At 37.2% G+C, this 23443-nt stretch overlaps 1 long non-coding RNA gene across 1 annotated transcript in view; it reads right to left on the reverse strand.

The window, feature by feature from the left end:
• The window catches only part of LOC145978512 (uncharacterized), a 130560-nt gene extending 110008 nt beyond the window's left edge, over positions 1-20552 (reverse strand). The window contains exons 1-2 of the long non-coding RNA XR_014440714.1: positions 20494-20552; positions 19238-19392 (exon numbers count right to left, since the gene is read on the reverse strand). This is a non-coding gene — a long non-coding RNA (uncharacterized LOC145978512). The remainder of the gene's footprint in view (positions 1-19237; positions 19393-20493) is intronic.
• Positions 20553-23443: the final 2891 nt, after the last annotated feature.

Genomic DNA, 23443 nt, shown 5'->3' on the forward strand with positions numbered 1-23443 from the left:
TAGCTTCCCTCCAAGATTTCAGACGCTTTCCATTTTTGTTCTATAAGAGACCTCGAAGTTCTAACTTTCTGGAAACTTTGAAATTGCTTACTTTCATGAATGAGTCATCACATTTCTTTCCTCCAATATTTCAGACACTTTTCATTTTCCTTCTGTAAGGGGCCTCAAATTTATAACTTTCCTTCACGATTCCTCACATTATCTGTCTGAGGCTTCAAATTTCCAGTATTCCTCCGAAATTCCATAGTTTTCTATTTTTTCTGCGTGAGTCTTCAAATTTCTAACTTTCCTCCAAAATTCCTCAAATTTTCTATTTTTATAAACCCTCAAACTGCTTACTTCCCTCCAAGTTTTTCCACACCTCAAGTGTACATTTTTTACTAAAAGAGTACAGAAATTGTCAAAGTTTCTGAAATATTTTTTTTCTGTGCAAAAGAATGTAGTTGTTCAACCTATAATTTATGATACGCTGGCCCTACTCTCAAATTATCAAAACCAACTGCACTCAAATGAGCAATAGTCCATGGCATTTCCACCATAACATCCTGCTTGTCCATGCTTTATGGAGCAACGGCAATGCTTTCATCCTCCCCAGGAGAGTACCGGGAAATCCCACAGTGTGTGGTGTTTGCAACATACTGTAGTTGGCACGTGAAAGTAAACAATGGCCGGTGTTCCTCTGTAGGAGTGAGGAAGACATTGACGTCCTCGATATGATGTCATAGGGAGGAGTCCTTCTATAAACTATGGAATGTGGGAGGTATATCAAAACCCTGACATCATGCGCCTTCTTTGCACGCCCTATCATTGTAAAATTAATATGAGTTCCCATTATTATGGCCGGACCGGATCATGACATTGTCTGCCTTGTTTCTTGGAACGTTTTGCTAAGTCAGATTGTTGGAACGCAAAAACCGAAACGAAAATAAAAATTACATAATGGTAGAGCCCTATTGGTGGACGGAGACTGGGGGTCATAAACAGAGAACAATCTTATGAGATTCTAAAATTTATGCAAGATAAAGAGGGTGATTGTAGTTGAAGTTTGGTATTTTATAGGGCTGAGCCGATAACACTTTCAACAGATACCTATACTCTCGTCGATTGCAACCTATACCGATACTTGAAAATTGCAATACTTAAAAGTTCAAAATATTCATTAACAATAGTTTGTACCAATTGCACTCTAATTTGTTACGCCTTGCTTAATTTGATAAATTTGTTAAATTATTTATACCGTAAAGAAAGGTAAGAAAAATTGTATAAGGTGCCAAGTTGAAAACTAAAGGATATGTCATGACCAAAAGAGTAGAGTTGATTGTTCCGATAAACTAAATGTTATGACGTAATCGAACGAACGCCAATTAAAAATTAGAAAAACTAATGGCGGAAGTTTTTAATTTTATACTTATTTCTATGTACAAGTATTTGTTAACTGATAAAGATGTATCAAAACCTTTTGGATAATTTATCAAATCCAACTTATTTATAAATGCACATTTGAATGTAATTTAAGAAATATTTAGTCTTCATAACTTGCTAGTCAGGGGTTCGAGAGTACAGGAATCGGGTATAAATAGGCCGAAATCTCATTGCAAAGGAGAGTTGTTTCTTGGTATACGCGCTTGCGTGGGTCTGTTTACAGGCCTAGTGTTGAGTCGCTCGCACCCCGTAGGTTTTCTACACTGACATGAGTCAAGTTCATAAGGACGATGTCAGGCGGATATTTTAGAAGTTACCGCGTTCAAAATCCACAATTACCCGGTTTCTCAGTCTCGCGATCCTTTCTATCCCGATGTACGCAAATTGACTTACCCTAATAAAACTATACAAAACCTATATCCGGTGGTTTGAGTTTTTCTTTTGTCCACCTGAGATGGTTCCAGTGCGGATCTTTGGAGTTCCCGTGATGCTGACTACAGGAGCTGATGGAAATTAACTTAGGTCCTGAGACTGCGTGTGTTTGTTTACAGATACAGTGCCGAGCCACTCACACTCCGCAGTTGTGGGAACGTAATAAATCATATGCATCAATTGACCAAGTTTTTTGTTTTAAAATACACAAAAATTACATTAGAATATTAAATTACATAGGGCAAAATTACGTCATCATAAAATTATTTTTTTTCACAAAAAACCGGTGCAAAATGAAAAGAAACTTCTAATTTTGCTTAATTTCAAGGATAATTAGATGTGTCGAGAGGCATTTTTGCAGACCCCGTGAAATATCAAAATGCCGGAAAAGCAGCAGTTGGTATCGGTAAAAAAATCAATCGATACCACTGGTATCGGTATCGATATCGGCTCAGCCCTAGTATATTCTATTGTTGTTATTTAGTGTTGCTATTTTCGCCACTCGCGACGATGGTGATGTGTGATGATTAGATAAAATCGATTAAAGAAAAACACACCTATGCCAGGCAAGAACTCGAACCCGAGAACTTCGGTGACAAAATCGAAAAGTCGACCAATTTGTTTGTTCGTTTGTGTGCATAGGCGCCGACTCCATGGGGCTTGGGGGCAGATGTGGGGGCAGAGCCCCAAAATAATTTTGCTTTAGAGGATCTAATGTATTATTTTGCTACTCTTGTAAAGTTTACTCTGAATTGTGCCACATGAACTTAACTTTAAATACACATTTGGAATGTTCTAGACCAGAGACAGCAACACACATGACTTATTACTATATACTAAGTATGCAATTATGAGTATTGTTAAATTTTTTACTAAAAAGAGTTTCAAAAGGCGATGTGCATGAACTTGGGTAGTGGATGGGACGTTCGGGCTACAAATGGCTCTAACATGACATTCAGAACGAGATCATTGGTGTATTAGGGAGATCTGTTTTGCGCTCCGTGGTAGCAGATATTAAAAGTCGGGAATATTTTGCTATTATGGTTGACGAAACTTGTGACATATCCATCCGTGGACAATTAATATTCTGCATTAGAACTGTGATATTTTTGAGAAATTCATGGGCTTTTATGAGATTACGAAAACACTGAGGCCAAAACTTAAAAAAGGGGGAGAGTGAGTCATTCATTAATTTATTTCAGTGATCAGAGCCCCCCCCCCAATAATTTTGACAAGTCGGCGCCCCTGTATTGTGTGTGTGGTGTGCGCGCGCTTATGCCTTCTTGCTGAAAAAAGGTTCTAAGAGTATCTGACTACCTACTTCCTTCCTACTTTATGCAGAACTGGTATTCTAAAGGTTATCCAAATCTCGTAAGTATACATCCTAGTTGATTTTCTGGGTTTAGTTAGTCATTTCAGGCCCACAAATTTCCTAATTCTTCTTTAAGACTCCTCATGTTCCTTCATTCTTCAGTAACAATTCTTCTTCTGTAATAGTACTATTTTTATCGTTCATTTTAATGGGAGGAATTATGTAACGACATACTATAATAACTAGGGAACGGAAGTTGATGAAATGTCATCTTTTTCTGACATCTCGGACACAATGCTCATTAAATATACACAATATTACACTTCGTCTAGCACCCAAAAAAAGGTAATTTTAAAGTGCATTTTTTTTGCATTTTTTGCCAATTTTCAGGTTGTAGGTCATTTTCCCCGATTTTCGGCATTTCCCCGTCATTTTTCGCAATATTCGCTGTATTGTTTCGTCATATTTTGTCATTTCTTTCATTTTGGTAATATTCTTGAGTCTTTTCACCAAGATGAACATAGGCCTATGTATTTTTTTTTCTTTACAGTGCCACAGAAACATATTACATCACCAGGCAAATTAATGTACTTTACACCAATTCATTCAGTGTATACGACTTTTTTCATAAAATTGTTTTAAAATTATTCGGTTGTGTCCATTGGAAATCCTAGTTGCATATTTTAATTGAATGTGTATGTGGTATCATTTGGTGTGTTTTTTTAAAAGCAAGATTGAATTTTGTTTAATTTCCTTTTCATTTCAATTTTTAACCTGAAACTAACAAATTTAATGGTCATTTTTTGCATTTTTTACGTCATTTTTTCCCATTTTTTTAGGACATTCTATAGGTCATCAACTTCCGCTCCCTAATAATAACCATCTATTCCAGCCCTGGACCCATATTTTTTTGCAAAACAATACGCCAATCTCTCTAGAACGTGTAAGTCAGCTTGATTCCTGTTTAAAGTACTATATATATTGTTTGTGCAAGAGCACCCGCAAGGGAGGGGGCGCACTCCCCCCGAGATATTTGGGAAAAGTAAATGTAATTCAAATTACAAATAATATTGTTTTCTGTGATTTAGACTGCATGTTACAGCAATTAACTGCCATGTCCAACTATATAACGATAGAACGTTTTCGCAAGATACATTAGAAACATGTTGACTGTCGTAACTAGACGGAACATTTTTGGTCGGGACGGGATTTAAAAGAAAATAATAATTCTGACGTTCGTTCAAATTTTTCATTTTTTCTACAGAACTACGCGGTATGTAGAGAAACATGGGTGGTACTTTGAACGGCAGTAGATTAAGTGATCTCTGATATCTGTGTTTTGTGAGAAGTACAAAAACACAAAGAACTGTTCTTCAACAAAGTGTTATGTTTGTGAAAAGAAAGCAAGATGAATCCAGTTTCTATCTTGTAAATAGTAGACTCTAGTCTGAACTTGTATTTTCAATTCAATTGGAATTTTGCGATTTGTGAAGTATATACTACTACTACTACTTGGTAATGAAAATAATAGCAATAATAATATTAACACAAATTTCTATGACTGAAGAGCAAGATAACAAATCTTACCACAGGCTTCAATAAATAAAATTTTAATTGATTGATTTGGTGTTTAAAGTAAACTTTATGCACAGTAAGACTAATCGGGACTGGACCTACAGTTTAAAAGTGTGATCCGAACCACTATGTGGCTCCACCGGGACCCCTTGATTACAAGGCGCAATCGGCGAGGCCTAAGAAAAGAAAGACAATTTGAATTGAATTGAAATCTTACCCTGAGAAAAATCCTGTGGGCCCCCTGGAGTGCAAGTGTAGCTTACAATGCATTATCAGTGAGGTGAGATAACAGACTGAAATTCATCCTTTCCACCTGTAACTTCTGGATCCGCCAATGATCTGTAGTGGAGGTGATGTGATTAGCCCCATGCACCAGCAGTAAGTAGGTGGAATGGGCGATCCTAGAACGGCCCTTTGACCTACTTTCTCACCTTAATGGATTTCTCGCGTAAGGCATGAGCAGTGTTGCCAACTCCTCACTCGAAAAATCACCAAGGTTTTTGTTTTATGCACTAAACTAACCTTTAATGAGAGAAAAATGGACAGAAAAAAGCTCTGGCATCAGTTTTTAAGCTATTTTTTATGCTAACTCGTTTTTTGACCTACATTTGAAATGACTTACGATATTTTCCTATAAGGCTACTTTTTTTTTACTGTAAGGCCCCCCCCCCTTTCCTTTTTTTTTAGTGTAATCTACTACGACCTGCTAATAGGCTTTTGCTCTCGGCGTAATCTGTTTTACGCACTAAACTAACCCACAATGAGAGAAAAATAAACAGAAGAAAAGCTCTGGCATCAGTTTTTTTAAGCTATTTTTTATCTTCTGCAAATCTTGCTCTTATGCTAACTCGTTTTTTGACCTATATTTGAAATGAGTTACGACATTTTCCTATAAGGCTGCCTCCTCTTACTGTAAGGCCCCCCTCGGTGTAATCTACTACGACCTGCTAATAGGCTTCTGCTCTCAGCGTAATTTGTTTTACGGGCTAAACTAACCTACAATAAAAGAAAATTAGACAGAAGAGAAGCTCTGGTATCAGTTTTTTAAGCTATCTTTTACCTTCGGCAAATTTTGCTCACATCGTTCTTTGACCTATATTTGAAATGACTTACGATATTTTCCTATAAGGCTGTCTCCTCTTACTGTAAGGTCCCTCAGTGTAATCTACCACGACCTTGCACTCTCAGCGTAATCTGCCACAATGTTTTGTTATTAAAACTCTCAGGTGTGATCTTCTACAATGTGTGGCAGAAATTGGTCATAGCGTGACAGGTCGATCTATCGTGAACTAAACTAACCTCCCCCACTCATACATACACACTATGTCTTACAATAAGTAAGGCTGCTATATCACATGTAAGGGCTGACGGTTGCCAACACACACAAGATTTATTGCAAATTTTATTAACCTACGACATAAGCCATGGACACACACACACCAAGCCTTCCAGATAGGCTATAAGCAACTCACCTCTTGCAATTGTATAACGGGGGAAAATTAACCTACAGCTAGCAACACTGTTTGAGCTGCTTTCGACGAGTGGTGTTACCAAACTTATTTTTTTGCAAATAGGCTCTACAGCTAGAGGCTTGAAACATATACCCTACCAGAGTATGCCAACTTACCTCATGTAAAAATATTACCTAGTACGGGTTAAGCTGTGACATACAACTAGCGAACGACACGACCACCTGACACACAGACAGAGAGAGTGTGATACAGCTTATACGTAGTTTTTCCTACACACGTACTGGGTTTAAAAGATAACTTGCAACAACCATTTCACTCACCTCCAATCATATAATAAAATTACCACAGGTTTTTGATACTTGCTGCCAGAACATGGTGGTTTTAGACTGGAAATTCAGCCCGATTATTCTATTTGTGCAAGAGAAAAATGATGATGCCTGCATTTGGAATATATAATTCTTCTTACGGTATTTTGCGTGCCCCCAGTAACCTTGCTTTCGATTCACGGAAGCTATGACGTGTATTTCCTGTTTCGCGAACATACGAGAACCTTTCACAATGTCGCATCAGATAATATATTGCAAGAGCGAGTTGGTTGTGTATATAAATCTAGTCTTGGGGAATGGACATGAATATAATGTCAAAATTATTGCATAACTTAAAAAGAACATTTATTGCACTGCGCTTTCTAGCAAAGGTAAATGTGGAATGCCCCGGCCCCTCAGAGATTCGAATACTGTTAGTTAAACAGCAAGTATTGTCATATGGACTGACGATTATTATTTTTTTAAAAAAAACAGACCTCGTAGTAAGTTATAACCTGAGCTGTCTTGCAAGTCTCTCGAGTTTGATATCTGGTGAAGGAATATGATGCCACTATAAACTGTATACAAGATATACCCAGTCCCTGGCATGAGATGGACGAGGACCTATACAGTTGTACAATGGTTGTTTTTTTTATTAAAGCATAGCGCTTATTTACATGTCAGCGCAACATGCATGCAAAGAAGGGAGGGAGACCATAACGGATAATTCTTATTTCGATTTCAATATTTTTGCTAGTCACGCTATCTAGACGAACACTGGAAGATGGGCAAAAGCGAGGGAAAGAGAGAAATGTTATTTTTTGCCTCTCTGCCTGTGTGTGATATACTAGTTTTACATGCATACGGCTGTATCGTGAAGCGAGGCCGAAAATAATTTTTGAAAAGCAGTCTCGAGCATCTTCGCGTTCAGCCAACAAGAGAAATAAAACATTACACATGGGTGTGGGGCGCAACAGCCACAGTACGGTAATGTGCATGGATGTTAAAACTTTTGGGTTTTTCTGAATAGACATACATATCAGTTTTGCAGTCTCCAGATGGGACCGGAGCTTATTCTTCATTTGGACAAGGGGGTTCAGATCAACTATAATTTTTGTTCACATCAAAATGAAACAAAGGATTTTACTCCACTGCTTACTTATTCAATATTTTTATTATTGTAAAGAATGGGGCGGTGTGTCTTATTGTATATAGTCTTCCAACAACCACCTCGGGGGGGCGTAAATTTATGTTTCTGCATGTATGCAAAATGCACTTAACTTCAGTTGTGAAGTTTGTTTTGCTGTTGTGATTAAATACTAAACCAAAATCTTATTACATAACTTTGAAGTATATTTGTTAATACGATCTATATTATATCATCGCTATAGGTGGTCCATATTATGCGCAGGAGAATTTTTAAAAAATGTCTTGTTTCTCGAACCTGTGACCTGCAGATTTGCTTTTGCTGGCAACAGAAACAGAAAATGGCACTATGTTATTCTATACTGATACAGGTGTACTGTAATCATAACAATTTTCTAGTAACAAAACAACAACTATGTCGGAAAGAAATGGTGGGGGGGCTTGTCTGTGTGGGGTCTTATTAACTACTTCACATCTGTACCCGCACAACTCATCGACTACAAAGCAACAATGTTAGGAAGTGTGTGCATGGTCCCAAAAATACAAATTTAAAATCACTAATGAGACATGAACTCCCTTCACTGGTGTGTATTTGAATATGCGAAAATGAGGTACTTTGAATAACCACAAAAAAGCTTGCAACGGTATAGAGAAGGGTCATAACTTCAAACTTTAGACGATTTTTTGTTAATCTGCAAAGGGCCAGGGCGTACGGTAAATTGATTTTATTGAAAAAGTATGCAGAAGCAGTGTTGGAAGCAGTTTGAAGACTGAAACGGCTATGGAAGGACACTTATTATAATGTTAATATTTCAGTATAATGTTTTCAGAATTGCTTTTCGATAATGTTCGGTACTTAATTTAATCAATTGTTAGACAAAACATACATTCGAATTCAAGGACGGAAAATATGAACAGCGAATGAATGCTTTAGAGTAGATGTGATATTTAAAGGAGGTGATTATTTTTTTACTTTCTCAATTCAAAACAAAAATTCATGAATATTATTATCATTGAATGGTTGGTTAGGTGCTCGGTTTACCTTGTCCCTCCGAACGAAAGATGGAATGTATACAAGCCTGTGCCTCCTAAGTTTATCGCGGCTATGAGGATAAATCGCGAAATGAAACGAACTGGAAATTTTCAATATATATATTTTTTATAACATACTTCACTAAGGAGGTCAAATGACAAGTTGGATTGCTATCCTTTTTATAATTTGTTAAATTTTATTACGAACGAGGAAAGAATGCATGGCACTTAATGCTGTAATGTTATTGATTAGATCATCGTTTATCTTGTCCGCATCGATTAATTTTCTTATGTTTTTTTTTTTGTTTTTTCGTCGCGTCCATCTCTTCTGTTATCACAATCGAGACTTCCAGATTATTATTTTTTCCCCCTGCAATTTTAGAAATGTAATTTTTCATGATCATCCAGCGAACGCCTGAGACATTTCAGCAAAATGTCGATTATTCAATGGATGTTGTAAGGTTCCATGTTTTTTTTTCACTATCTCTTGTTTGGTCGATTTTGAATTTGGGAGTTATTTTTTTTTATTTTGCCTTTCGCGACATGTTCGACTAATCGTGACAATATGTTTCAACCTTTCTGCATAAACGTTGAAACGTTTCAACGAACGAACGTTGAACCAAAAAAAGGTTTTCTCAAACGTTTAGACGACTACGAAAACGTTGAAATGTAAAATATTGTTGCATTGTAATCAAAAAAAATTCGTTGAATATGCCTAACCTAAAATAAAATTGAAGAATTAATAGAGTTAAACATTTGCCACTCTGAAATAGCGACGGCTATCATAACATTATTTTCAGCAGAATAATAATGACAATATTATATATATTAAGGATTAGGCCCGAGGGATTCTTATTCACTACACTCGTTTCTAACCTGTCCATACTGGAAACCGAAAACACAAGTACGAGACACTAACTTGGGAGAGGACATGCAAAAACTCTGCGGGGGGCTCATCTTAAAAACTTCAGTAGATGTTTGTCATAGAACTCCCTCCTTAAATTCGATTCGAAAGGCACAAATATTCCGGTTCTTGAATAAGAAGCGCGTATGCCTTCGGAAAGAGAGAAGAAGAAATAAATAAATCAACTCATGCATATTCTTCATGTACGTACGCTTGGTGACAAGAAACAGTATTTTTTTTTCTCTTCAAGAAATTGTTTTCAACTTTTTGCTAGGTGACCCAACAGGAGTGGACGAAATAGCTTATTCATTCAAACTGGAAGCTTGCTTTTTTTTCAACAATGGAAAAACACATTATTTCCAGTGAAATATCGACTCAACTACCTAGAATGGCTACCACGGGCTTGGTGACTGAATACTAAAAAACTATCGAGCGACTTACTTCACAGCAGTGTCACTTAGTTTCAACAAGAACAGTTCAAGGCTTCCCGGGTGTCCTGCAAGGTTCGGCATTTATTTTTTTTAATAGCAAGCAGATGAACTGGCCTTACAATATGAAGACCCCTCTCACTGTGTCGGTTTTAGCGAACGTCACGACTGTGTTTGTGTGTGTACTGTGAGTTAAATAAAAAAATGTAGAACATATCAGGCAATGCGATTTTTTTTTTCGTGATCCGAACTTCGAACAGAAACTTGCAAATATGCTTGCCGAGATTTCAAGTGATGTGTCAGATATTGAATTTTTCCAATACAGAGGACGAAGAATATATTCAAAGCAATCATGATACCGATTCATATGTGTCAGTTGACGGTGATGAAGACAACCAAAGCAGTGGACCTGATACAGTAAGTGACAAATATTTTTATGATAAAAAATAGATTCAAGAGATCTTCAGTGGAGACTACGAAACATACCAGAGTCCCGGAATATATATATTTTTTTTTGTTTCACCCCTAACTACAAAAAAAAAACAAAATAGTTCCAGTTGATGCATGGGGCTACATTATCACAGATACTATGCAGGAGAACATGCTAAAATAGACAAAAAAAAATAAATTGAAAATGTGAGAAAGAAATATGTTAATTCTGATAGAGTTGTGCTCACAACTTGTGCTCTTACAGAACTGAAAAGCTTCCTTGGACTTCTTATTTACAATATAATTTTAAATAGAACAACAAAAACTTTCGATTTTTTTTTGCTACAGACGGAACAGGACATATTTCGAGTAACCATGTCATCAGCTAGATTTGCAGTACTTCCGAGTTGTATGAGATTTGTCAACCCTGAAAGCAATTTTGTAAGTTCTGAGTGAATTTAATGTTAATTCTCAAGCTTGCTATTCGCTTGGTGCTAATATAACTAGAACTAATAATCAGAACACATTAGAACAGATAGGCTAGAGTTATGTGAAAACGAGAAAAAGCTTTCTATACATAGGCAGGCTGTAGTAAGACTGTGTAAACCTAATTTTGATACCAATAGAAATATAACTACTGATAACTGGTACTCTTCCATGGAATTTGTAGATGTACTGTTAAAAAAACTGGGCTAACTATTGTAGGAACAGAAAAAAAATTTCACCACAATTTCAGGCTCAAAAAGTTGGAAATAGTATATACAGCTTTACGAAGAGTGTTAAATAGTTTCTCAAGTACCAAAAAAAAAATTCTCATTTCAAAATGTTGTGTTTTGTCTAACAATTGATTAAATTAAGTACCGAAGAGCAATTCTCGAAATATTATACTGAAATGTTTACATTATAATAAGTGTCCTTGCATAGCCGTTCCAGTCTTCAAAGTGCTCCCAACACGGCTTCTGCTTGCTTTTCAATAAAATCTAAATTATGTGCAGTTCAATTTACGGTACTAGCGTGTCTCACTGCTACACGGAAAATCCTACAGGAGTTTATTTTTTTCTGGAGCTCTGAGACTCGCCAAACCCTATATGGTATTGAGTATCCTCATCATTGCGATGTGATGAGAAACATGAATATCCATGTTGTGAATAAAAAAGCCAGAAAATCGCATGTCACGGCTTTTGATGTTATCTGTAAAAAAAACATAACGAGAGTGAGGATTATGTCGGAAATAAACGTGTAGAGGACGAGGCTTGCAGCATGAAGTTTCAAGAATGCCAGTTCCTAATAGCTCGGTATTAACCAACTAATTCTCTTGTCTTCTTAAACCCGAAGGTTTAGCAACAGAAGCCTTCCATCTCTCACCCTATAAATGAGCAAGATCAATCCAATTTTGTATCTAATTCTGTTCAAACCATACGGCTCGAATCTTGTGTGTATTACCTTCACTGTTTATTTTTTTCGCTAGCTTTTTGATCATATATTTTTATTGCATGTTTCGAATGTCAACACAATATATTTTTCTCTTGGATTATTCATGACTATGAGGATGAAAAAATCAGAAACACAATATTATTTAACAAGCAGTATATATGTTAAAAGTTCCTAGAGAGGGGATGTACTTAACACAAGAATATAATTACCAGTGAATCATTGATTGAATTGCAGCTTTAAGTTCGCTTTATGCACGGAAAGGTAAATCGGGATTGGGCCTGTAAATCAAACCACCATGCGCCTCCAACAGGTATCAATCGAAACCTAGCACTTTTTTGATTACAAAGCAACAACGCCATCGGCAAGACATAATTACCAGAAAATAACTAAAACCGACACAGTGAGAGGGGTCTTCATATTGTAAGGCCAGTTCATCTGCTTGCTATTAAAAAAAATAAATGCCGAACCTTGCAGGACACCCGGGAAGCCTTGAACTGTTCTTGTTGAAACTAAGTGACACTGCTGTGAAGTAAGTCGCTCGATAGTTTTTTAGTATTCAGTCACCAAGCCCGTGGTAGCCATTCTAGGTAGTTGAGTCGATATTTCACTGGAAATAATGTGTTTTTCCATTGTTGAAAAAAAAGCAAGCTTCCAGTTTGAATGAATAAGCTATTTCGTCCACTCCTGTTGGGTCACCTAGCAAAAAGTTGAAAACAATTTCTTGAAGAGAAAAAAAAATACTGTTTCTTGTCACCAAGCGTACGTACATGAAGAATATGCATGAGTTGATTTATTTATTTCTTCTTCTCTCTTTCCGAAGGCATACGCGCTTCTTATTCAAGAACCGGAATATTTGTGCCTTTCGAATCGAATTTAAGGAGGGAGTTCTATGACAAACATCTACTGAAGTTTTTAAGATGAGCCCCCCGCAGAGTTTTTGCATGTCCTCTCCCAAGTTAGTGTCTCGTACTTGTGTTTTCGGTTTCCAGTATGGACAGGTTAGAAACGAGTGTAGTGAATAAGAATCCCTCGGGCCTAATCCTTAATATATATAATATTGTCATTATTATTCTGCTGAAAATAATGTTATGATAGCCGTCGCTATTTCAGAGTGGCAAATGTTTAACTCTATTAATTCTTCAATTTTATTTTAGGTTAGGCATATTCAACGAATTTTTTTTGATTACAATGCAACAATATTTTACATTTCAACGTTTTCGTAGTCGTCTAAACGTTTGAGAAAACCTTTTTTTGGTTCAACGTTCGTTCGTTGAAACGTTTCAACGTTTATGCAGAAAGGTTGAAACATATTGTCACGATTAGTCGAACATGTCGCGAAAGGCAAAATAAAAAAAAATAACTCCCAAATTCAAAATCGACCAAACAAGAGATAGTGAAAAAAAAAACATGGAACCTTACAACATCCATTGAATAATCGACATTTTGCTGAAATGTCTCAGGCGTTCGCTGGATGATCATGAAAAATTACATTTCTAAAATTGCAGGGGGAAAAAATAATAATCTAGAAGTCTCGATTGTGATAGCAGAAGAGATGGACGCGACGAAAAGACAAAAAAAAAGAACATAAGAAGATTAATCGATGCGGACAAGATAAACGATGATCTAATCAATAACATTACAGCATTAAGTGCCATGCATTCTTTCCTCGTTCGTAATAAAATTTAACAAATTATAAAAAGGATAGCAATCCAACTTGTCATTTGACCTCCTTAGTGAAGCATGTTATAAAAAATATATATATATTGAAAGTTTCCAGTTCGTTTCATTTCGCGATTCATCCTCATAGCCGCGATAAACTTAGGAGGCACAGGCTTGTATACATTCCATCTTTCGTTCGGAGGGACAAGGTAAACCGAGCACCTAACCAACCATTGAATGATAATAATATTCATGAATTTTTGTTTTGAATTGAGAAAGTAAAAAAATAATCACCTCCTTTAAATATCACATCTACTCTAAAGCATTCATTCGCTGTTCATATTTTCCGTCCTTGAATTCGAATGTATGTTTTGTCTAACAATTGATTAAATTAAGTACCGAACATTATCGAAAAGCAATTCTGAAAACATTATACTGAAATATTAACATTATAATAAGTGTCCTTCCATAGCCGTTTCAGTCTTCAAACTGCTTCCAACACTGCTTCTGCATACTTTTCAATGAAATCAATTTACCGTACGCCCTGGCCCTTTGCAGATTAACAAAAAATCGTCTAAAGTTTGAAGTTGTGACCCTTCTCTATACCATTGCAAGCTTTTTTGTGGTTATTCAAAATACCTCATTTTCGCATATTCAAATACACACCAGTGAAGGGAGTTCATGTCTCATTAGTGATTTTAAATTTGTATTTTTGGGACCATGCACACACTTCCTAACATTGTTGCTTTGTAGTCGATGAGTTGTGCGGGTACAGATGTGAAGTAGTTAATAAAACCCCACACAGACAAGCCCCCCACCATTTCTTTCCGACATAGTTGTTGTTTTGTTACTAGAAAATTGTTATGATTACAGTACACCTGTATCAGTATAGAATAACATAGTGCCATTTTCTGTTTCTGTTGCCAGCAAAAGCAAATCTGCAGGTCACAGGTTCGAGAAACAAGACATTTTTTAAAAATTCTCCTGCGCATAATATGGACCACCTATAGCAATAATATAATATAGATCGTATTAACAAATATACTTCAAAATTATGTAATAAGATTTTGGTTTAGTATTTAATCACAGCAGCAAAACAAACTCTCCATTCGCTTCACAACAGAAGTTAAGTGCATTTTGCATACATGAAGAAGCAGAAATTTACGCCCCCGAGGTGTGCTGTTGGAAGACTATACAATAAGACGCGGCACCTCATTCTTTACAATAATAAGTAAGCAGTGGAGTAAAAAATCCTCTGTTTTATTTTGATGTAAAAAAAAGTTTTAGTCCATACATTGATCTGATCCCCCTTGTCCAAAATAATAATAATAATAATAATAAGCTCCGGTCTCATCTGGAGATTGCAACACTGATATGTCCGTCTATTCAGAAAAAAAACAAAAATTTTAACATCCATGGACAATACCGTACAGCAGCTGTTGAGTCCCCCATATGTAAAGTTTCTTTTTTTTCCTCGTTAGCTGAACGCGAAGATGAGGATTGGAAGATGCTCGAGACTCCCCGTTCATTCGGGTATAACATCTTTCCTTTCTAACACTCCATTTTTTTTTCTGTAAGAGGGGGCATTTCTTTAGATACCAGGAGCACCTGTCTGATGTGACCGCTCTCTGTTTCCAACTTCGCCACTGGACCGTTAACAAAAGCCAATTTCTACGCAATTCATAACCGTTGGTTGATATGTAAATATATTCAGCAATACTGAAAACTCACAGACGTAATAATAATTCAAGCAGATCACGATACAGCCGTATGCATGTAAAACTATTTTCGTCACACACAGGCAAAAAAATAAAAAATAACATTTCTCTCCTTCCCTCGCTTTTAGCCATCTTCAAATAAAATAGCATCCAGTATCCTTCTAGATAGGAGGTGAAACATGACTAGCAAAAGTAATAAAATCGAAGTGTGAATTATTTTGTTATGATCTCCCTCCCTTCTTCGCATGCATGTTTCATATCACGCTCGCTGACATTGAAATAAGCAAAAACAATTGCAAGACAGCACAGATTATAACCCATCGTAACTAGGTCTGTTTTTCTTTTAAAAAAAATAATAATCGTCAGTCCATATGACAATGCTTTTGTGACGTGCACACTCTTTTTTTGGTTGTTGTCCGTGATGAAATTTTTTATCATTGATAGGCCGGGGACTGAGCTTCTAACTTTCCACATTTACAAACAATATCGTTTACAATAATACCTTCGCTAGAAAGCACAGTACAATAAATATCCTTTTTTATATATAAATATTTTAAGTTATGCAATAACTTTGGACAGCAGCTAATTATCATGGCATTATATTCGCATCCATGTCTGAAACTAGTCTTTATACACACAGCCAACTCACTCATGCAATATAATATCTGATGTAATATAATACAAACAGCTGTGGAAGGTTGTCGACTCTTCGCGAAACAGGACGTACACGTCAGAGTTGTACAGAAGATAGGGTCGACCCCCTTGTCGATTTTGGCGATGTAGAGTACGTGTACGAAATTTGGAGGTCAAGGGTGGGCCAATTGTCAATTTCTTTTCGATAGAATCATCGTAGAAACATGCGCTAGCATTGGCTCCTAACAAAATAAACATAGGTTATCATAGTTGAACCCCCCCCCCTCTGTCTGAAGCAGCAGCATGATATTGACATTTCGTAGATGTAGTATGATTATTCCTTTATATTTCAATTTATTGATGAGGTAGATAATTATTTACTTTCCAAGTCCGGCATTAAAAATTGCAAATAACTCGAAAACAGTAAGATATTGCGCGAAAATAAATCGAAAAATCTCCCCCAAACACCACCCCTTGTCGATTTTGGGGATGTAGCGTATGTATACCAAAATTTGGTGGTCCTGAGTTCAAGGGTAAGAGATGTTTGCACACACCCTCCCAAAACTTTTAATCACTCGTAACTTCCGAACATGTAGCCATAGAGAGGTCTGGGGTTTAGTGTGTTGGTCGAGTCTCGGTATCCTCTGTCCTCCCATACCAAAAATTTAGTATAGGTCATCATCATAAAACCAAATTTTCATCAATCGAAAAAATTTTCCAAGTCCTGCACAGCCCGTTTACGTTTGTCGCAACTATCTTGAATTAACTAAGCGAGTCCAGATAGCATTGGCATTATTCTGCCTTCAGTTTCTTCACAGTAACATCAATTCATATTAACAACTTACGAGAGAACATCATGCATCTCATTTACAACAGAGCAATTTAATATCCTCGTCTAGTACGCTGCACTTCTTTGACATTAGATGCAGTGTAGGTGTATCCCGGTATCAGGCTGGTAAAAAAAAATAACATTCAACCAAGTAGACAAATAGCAGTGTTCAAGTTCAGAAGATTCAACAAATACCTGTCTGCTGCTTTAAACATTCATTTGATTAGTTAACCACTCACCACGTGGTCATACACCACACCACATATTACACCTCTCCAAGACGTGGTGCAGACACCAAATACACTACATGACACCCAAAATCAACAAGATAGGTTGCACCGTGTAACCAACTAGACGCATGAGTGCAGTCAAAAAGTGCAGCAAACTAGACGGAGCTATTGAATCAAAATAATCACGTGGCATTCTCTTTGAATCTGACTTCACCCACCCCTCTTTTTTTTTTTAATCCTTAATCACAACAATAATTAACCGACTTTTTAAGTTTACTCTATGCACAGATAGATTAATCGGGGGACTGGGCGTACAGTTTAAAGTAGAATCGGAATCCAGTAGGTATCGAACCCGGGACCCTTTGATTACAACGTGACAACTTATCGACAAGAGGAGATATTTTTTTTGGTGACGTAGAGTACGCATAGAGAGGTCGGGTTTAGTGTGTCGGTCGAATCTCGGTGTCCTCTGTCCTCCCATACCAAAATAAACATAGGTCGTCATAGAACCAATTTTTTTCGCCAATCGAAAATTTTCCAAGTCCACAGCATTAAATTGCAAATATATCTCGAATTTTTGATAAACAGAGGTGTCCCATAGGATTTTTTGAGAAAAGAAAAAACACGTAAAACTCTACAGAGGTATGTGGTTATCTAACCGCAGCCGTTAGAACCTTTACTTTTTTTTTGGTTGGGCACCACGCACTCCTGGCGAGGTTATAGGGGCCAGGTATCCTAAAAAATAACAATTATTATTTGTTTGTTTGCGTCACAATACGGAAATAATAAGAGGCACGCGCGTGCGCGTGTGGCACATCATTCCCCCGAGAGAGGTTTACAAAAATCACAATATATAAACATTTGGTCCCCCGGGGACTTGGAAAATTACGATAAGATGCATTCGCTCACCATTGTTGCCAGCTATAGGTCTCTCTCTCTCTTCATCTTACAGCAACATTGGCATCTCTATTTTTTTAGTTGCAGGTGGTTTGCCAACACTCTCTAGTTAATAATACTACATATTATACACACACACGCACACACATACTGTGTTGCCATCCACCCATCTCTCTCTTTTACGGCAGTGCGTGTTTGTTGCCGGCTCTCCTTGCCCAGTATGTATAGGTTGGCAAAAATTGATTTATGCACTGTAAGGCAAACCTCAAGCAAGATTGCCAGCCCCCTGCTTTAGGTTGGGTTAGACCAAGAAAAAAAAAACTGTAGGTAGGCTGTCGGTTGTTTAACTCTTCCCTCTCTCTCCTCTCTCATTTTTGTAAAAAACTATGGCAAAAATACCAGTAGGTTACCAAAAATTGCTTTATGCACTGTAAAACAAGCCTCAAGCAAGGTTGCCAGCTCCTTGCTTTAGGCTAGGTTAGACCAAGACAAAAACCTTGGTGATTTTTTTCGAGTAAGATGTTGGCAACACTGCGAGTCCCACTTTCGGTTGCAGAACTCTCAAGCAAGGTTGCCAACTCCTTGCTTTAGGTTAGGTTAGACCAAGAAAAACCTTGGTGATTTTTTCGAGTAAGAAGTTGGCAACACTGCGCCTTACGAGAAAAATCCATTAAGGCGATCGAGCCTCACCGAGCCTCACCGAGCCTCAATTGATGACTTGGTACCCGGACACCTGTACTACTGCAGTATTTACCCCCAGGTAAATTCATTTAGTGTTTGAGGGACATGCAGAATATTGCCGGTAAAATTTCGGGAAAATAACACCATACAGTAATAAATCTGAATGTTATTTATCAATTGAACTAAAATTAATCACTTTAGAGATATGGATAATCGTGGATAATATAGACGAACATAAATATTGTAGCATCTTCTTCAATGCTTTTAACTTGAAACTGTATTCGCTAGAATGAATAAAACCCTTCGCTATATACAATATATTCTTTCTGAGTGTACCAAAACGTTGGTTTCAACAGAAAGTCAGTGTATTGCCATCTGTTGGGAATTTCTTAAACTACACGGTGATCTCAGTTGCGTGCTGCTCTCTGGTGAGATTTTATAGAACTGCTTCGAACTCTCGGCTGCAATTGTTGAGGCTACTGGCGCAGATAGAACAGAGATGTACAGTCAAAGACAAAAGTAGGTTGTACAGTGGGATGTGCAAATTGACCGTAATCAAGTTAAATCACTTAGTTTTAGACAATGTGAAGTTAAAGAATTGTTGACGAAACACGCAAGTGAAAAATAAATGCCTGGTAATATTTATGCATTTGATACACAAAACGGACAAAACGGAATGAGCAATACTTCCTGACTTACCATATAGAAGCGTCTGGGTCTGGTCGTACAATTACAAAATACATGTCAGTGTAGCTTAGGTAGTTTTGCTTGCTTGTTAAGAATTCCTAAGCTCAAAGTACGAGTTCCATGGATGGACTGGGAACAGTGGCGAAGAGGTACGTTTCCCAAGATGTCTGAAAGTAACAGTAAAGTCAATTAATATATGAATAAATGGTGATTGACGTCTAAAATTTAGCGATCACTTTTCCCGAAAGGTTTATAATATATCAATCCGTATCTCCCAATATATTTTCAGTCTTGTTGAGCGATTGCAAGCTGAAAAAAAAAGAAAAAGAAAATTTTAAAAAAGCACAATATCCCCACGTGAGAAGGTAGGTAATCCGCCACTGTCAAGACCAGAGAAAATTAATTTCCTATGGCTAGTTGCAACGTACACTTGTTCATTAATGGATATGTTTCTACGGTAAATGAGACGACATAAATATCTGATATTGTTGAACGCAATCAGATCAGTCATCATAGTTTTTTACAGTTTTGATGTTGTAATGATTAAAAGTGCCCAGCATAAGTTGGAGAGTCCTGGTTCGATACCAGCTATGATCACTTTCTCTCACATTACAGTGCAGTGCGGCATAAAGGTCACACAAAATTATTAGAAGTCTGACACGCACCTTCTCGGTCTTCTAGGGTCAAGGTTAAGTACTATGTTACCCAGGATCGAACTTCTCAAATAGCTGTTAGTGTAACTACCTTACAGACTCTAATCTGGTCACTGGTGTAGGATTTTTAATACCTTTCCTTAGTTTTTAGCAATGAAAAGGTATGGAACTTTCTTCCAACAAAAGTCGAGTTTATTAACAATAATGCACAATATATTTTAATACTTAATTCTTGGCAATCCGGGATTTAGGTTAACTCATGCAGATTCTTATGACAAATCCGAAACGGGTAACCCTTCCAGGATTAGTCACGATTGCTTTTCGGTATCGCAAGCAACTAGAGCCGGAGCAGCTGGTTTGAGAAACTAACCCAAGCAAATTGCAGGCTCCGAAGAGCGGGCAGTTCTCCCTACAAGGTAAACTTGTGATACTGGCAATCGGGTAAGAAAGCCCAAATATACAGAAAATCGACTTCCTTTTATACTACAAAAAACCAAGGAAACTTGGTGGATATTTACAGGTTTCTATAGATTTACATAATTACGACATGCAAAATAGTTGTTTACAATATTTAGGCTACATAAACTAAAATAGTTAAAGTTGTAAGTAACATACCTTTCTAATATATTTTTTCAAAGCCAAAACCGTTTAAACAATGATTAATTTTGTTGTCTTAAAGAAATTTAAATTAGTTCTCGAACATTCTCAATCTTGTGCGAGTCATAGATAACGTATGCACACGCAGATGTAGCACTTTCTATTTTCAAATGGTAACATGAACAAATTCGACTGGGGCGACACAAGTTCTAGCATACAAAATCAACTCAAGACAGCATCATCGTTTTCCAACCAATTGCATTTCTTTAGTACAGTCTATCCTAGGAATATGTGGAGCAACGCCGTCCACAACAGCAGAGAAGGGGAGAAATAAAGTGGGTTGAGATAAGCAGTACGCGCTGCTGCAAACGGCTGATATCTGCAACCGCGTTTTCCCTTCCATGCACTCACTTCTCCCCTTAAGCGTTCATTGGACGAGCCCTCTTGAGCCACTACTTGCGCAGGGGGCTTGTGGGCGTTTACTTGCTCCAAAGATTCCTGAGACAGAGTATAGATACAAGTTAGCTCACACGTTATGACAACGTTTTGTTGATGAGCCCTTTCGATCACGACGGAAACTGGAGTATTTATGTTGACATTTCTGTGTATTTTATTATAAGAGTTGCACTTTTTTTAACACTCTAATCTCACACCTGTGGCCATAACTTGAGGCCTAACTTTGGGGGGGGGGGTGGCTTTACTTTGGGGGAGGGGACAAATTGAAAAAAAATCCCTCCCATAATAATGACACACAGGATTACTAAATAACTGTTATATTTGCGAAATCAGAAGTATTACTCTTTATTACTTTGTTTCTCAGGTCACACGAAGATAACAAAGTACATTTAACTTGTGAACTTTATTAAACCTGAAAATTTGGGTGTACCAGTATATGCACCAGTGAAACAGAAAGTAAAATTCGTGTGGGTATTAATATGTCTGACAAATTTACAATTCATGATGGGTTAAAACAAGGAGATGCATTATCTCCATTGCTCTTTAATTTTGCCTTAGAATATGCTGTAAGGAAGGTAAAAGAAACTAAAGAAGGACTAAAATTAAATGGTGTGACTCAGTTGTTAGCATATGCAGATGATGTAGACTTACTGGGGGATGATGTGAATACAATTAAGAATAATGCTAAAATATTTTTCAAAACTGCTAAAGAGATAGGTTTGGAAGTTAACAAAGAGAAAACTAAATATATGCTTACAGGCCGAAACCAAGTGTTAGGTAATAATCAAAATCTAATTATTGATAACAACTCGTTTGAAACAGTTTCCAAATTCAAATACTTAGGAGTAATATTAACAAATGAAAATTATATTAAAGAGGAAATAAAAAGTAGGCTTAATTCAGGAAATGCATGTTACTTCTCTCTTCATAAACTTTTGTCTTCTCGTTTAATATCTAAGAATCTAAAAGTTAAAATATACAAAACCGTAATTTTGCCTGTAGTATTATATGGGTGTGAAACTTGGTCCCTTACATTGAAAGAGGAACATAAATTGAGAGTATTTGAAAATAGGATCCTTAGGAAAATATTTGGACCTAAAAGGGATGAGGAGACAGGTGAGTGGAGAAGGTTACATAATTTAGAACTACATAATTTGTATTCATGTCCAGACATTATTAGAATAATTAAATCAAGAAGACTTAGGTGGGCAGGCCATGTGGCACGAATGGGAGAGGAAAGAGGAGTTTTCAGGATTCTTGTTGGGAAACCTGATGGTAAGAGACCAGTAGGAAGGCCAAGACGAAGATGGAGGGACAACGTCGAGATGGACCTAAGGGAAATCGGTAGGGATGGAAAAGAGTATATAGATCTTGCTCAAGATAGGGACAGATGGAAGGCCTGTGTTGCTGCAGCCATGAACCTTCGGGTTTAAGAAGGCTAGAGAGTTAGTTAGTTAGTTAGTTAGAAAATTTGGGTGGGGGGAGCCTTTCCCCCGTCAAGTTGCGCCTACGTCTGTGCTCGAATCCAGAGCCTTTACACTTAGTACTTACACCACAGCCTTATGAATAGTTAACACATCATATTATTGTGCTATTATATTCCATTGTAAAACATCTCTTGGAGTGGAAATGAGATAAGCCAAGCTATATCTCTAATATGCAGAGAACAAAATTTCATTTCATGTACAGTCATGGAAAAAAGTTCTTCCCCATAAGGCTTTAATAGGAGCAAGTAATGCAGGAGGGTAGGCAACACATATTGCACCCTTCGATGATCGGGTGATTTTGCCTGTCTTAACACCGAGAAATGTGTTCCACGCGAAGGTCAACATGACAGGAAAGCAAAGAGGGTCACGTGACTATTGGTTACGTGGAGTGTTGTGCTTCTCCACGTCCCCAGTTCTTGATCCACATTGCAGAAAAAGTAGAGCTGCATGCAATATATGAAAATAGGTTGTTTTAAACCACACGCTTAATTATGATTTTCCCAATTGTAAATCTATCAGACGTGTCTCCCGATTTAGTCGGGACAGTCTTTTACTTTGAATTCCTGTTTTTTCATAGGCGTAACTTGACGGGAGCAGAAAGGGCATTTGTAAACCCCCCCCCCAAAAAAATCAGGTTTCTTAAAGCTGCTAAAACAGGAATTAAATACTATGATTTGACGCGTCCAAAAAAAGTATTATATTGAAAGATTGTTCCCAAATACGTAGATAGCAATTTAATACTTTGAAAGTGTCTCAGATTTGTTTATTATGTCACATCTTAGTGTGGCACAGGTCTACTACAAAAGTGGAATTTCGTAACAGAAATATGAACCCACTCCTTTTATTTCGTAGCCGATTTCATCTTGAAACTGAAATTAAGAATAATAGTTAACAAGGTAAAAAGGTAAAGTGTTCCCCTGTGCATAGCACCACGCCATGAAGGCGTATAGGGGGTGTGGGGGTAACGCCCCACACTTTCTTGATCCGGTCGTGAGTGGGGGTGATGTGATCAGCATCACGCCCCT

The sequence above is a fragment of the Lepisma saccharinum genome, chromosome 25 (assembly GCF_977018435.1).
Source record: "Lepisma saccharinum chromosome 25, izLepSacc3.1, whole genome shotgun sequence".
Lineage (NCBI taxonomy): Eukaryota > Metazoa > Arthropoda > Insecta > Zygentoma > Lepismatidae > Lepisma > Lepisma saccharinum.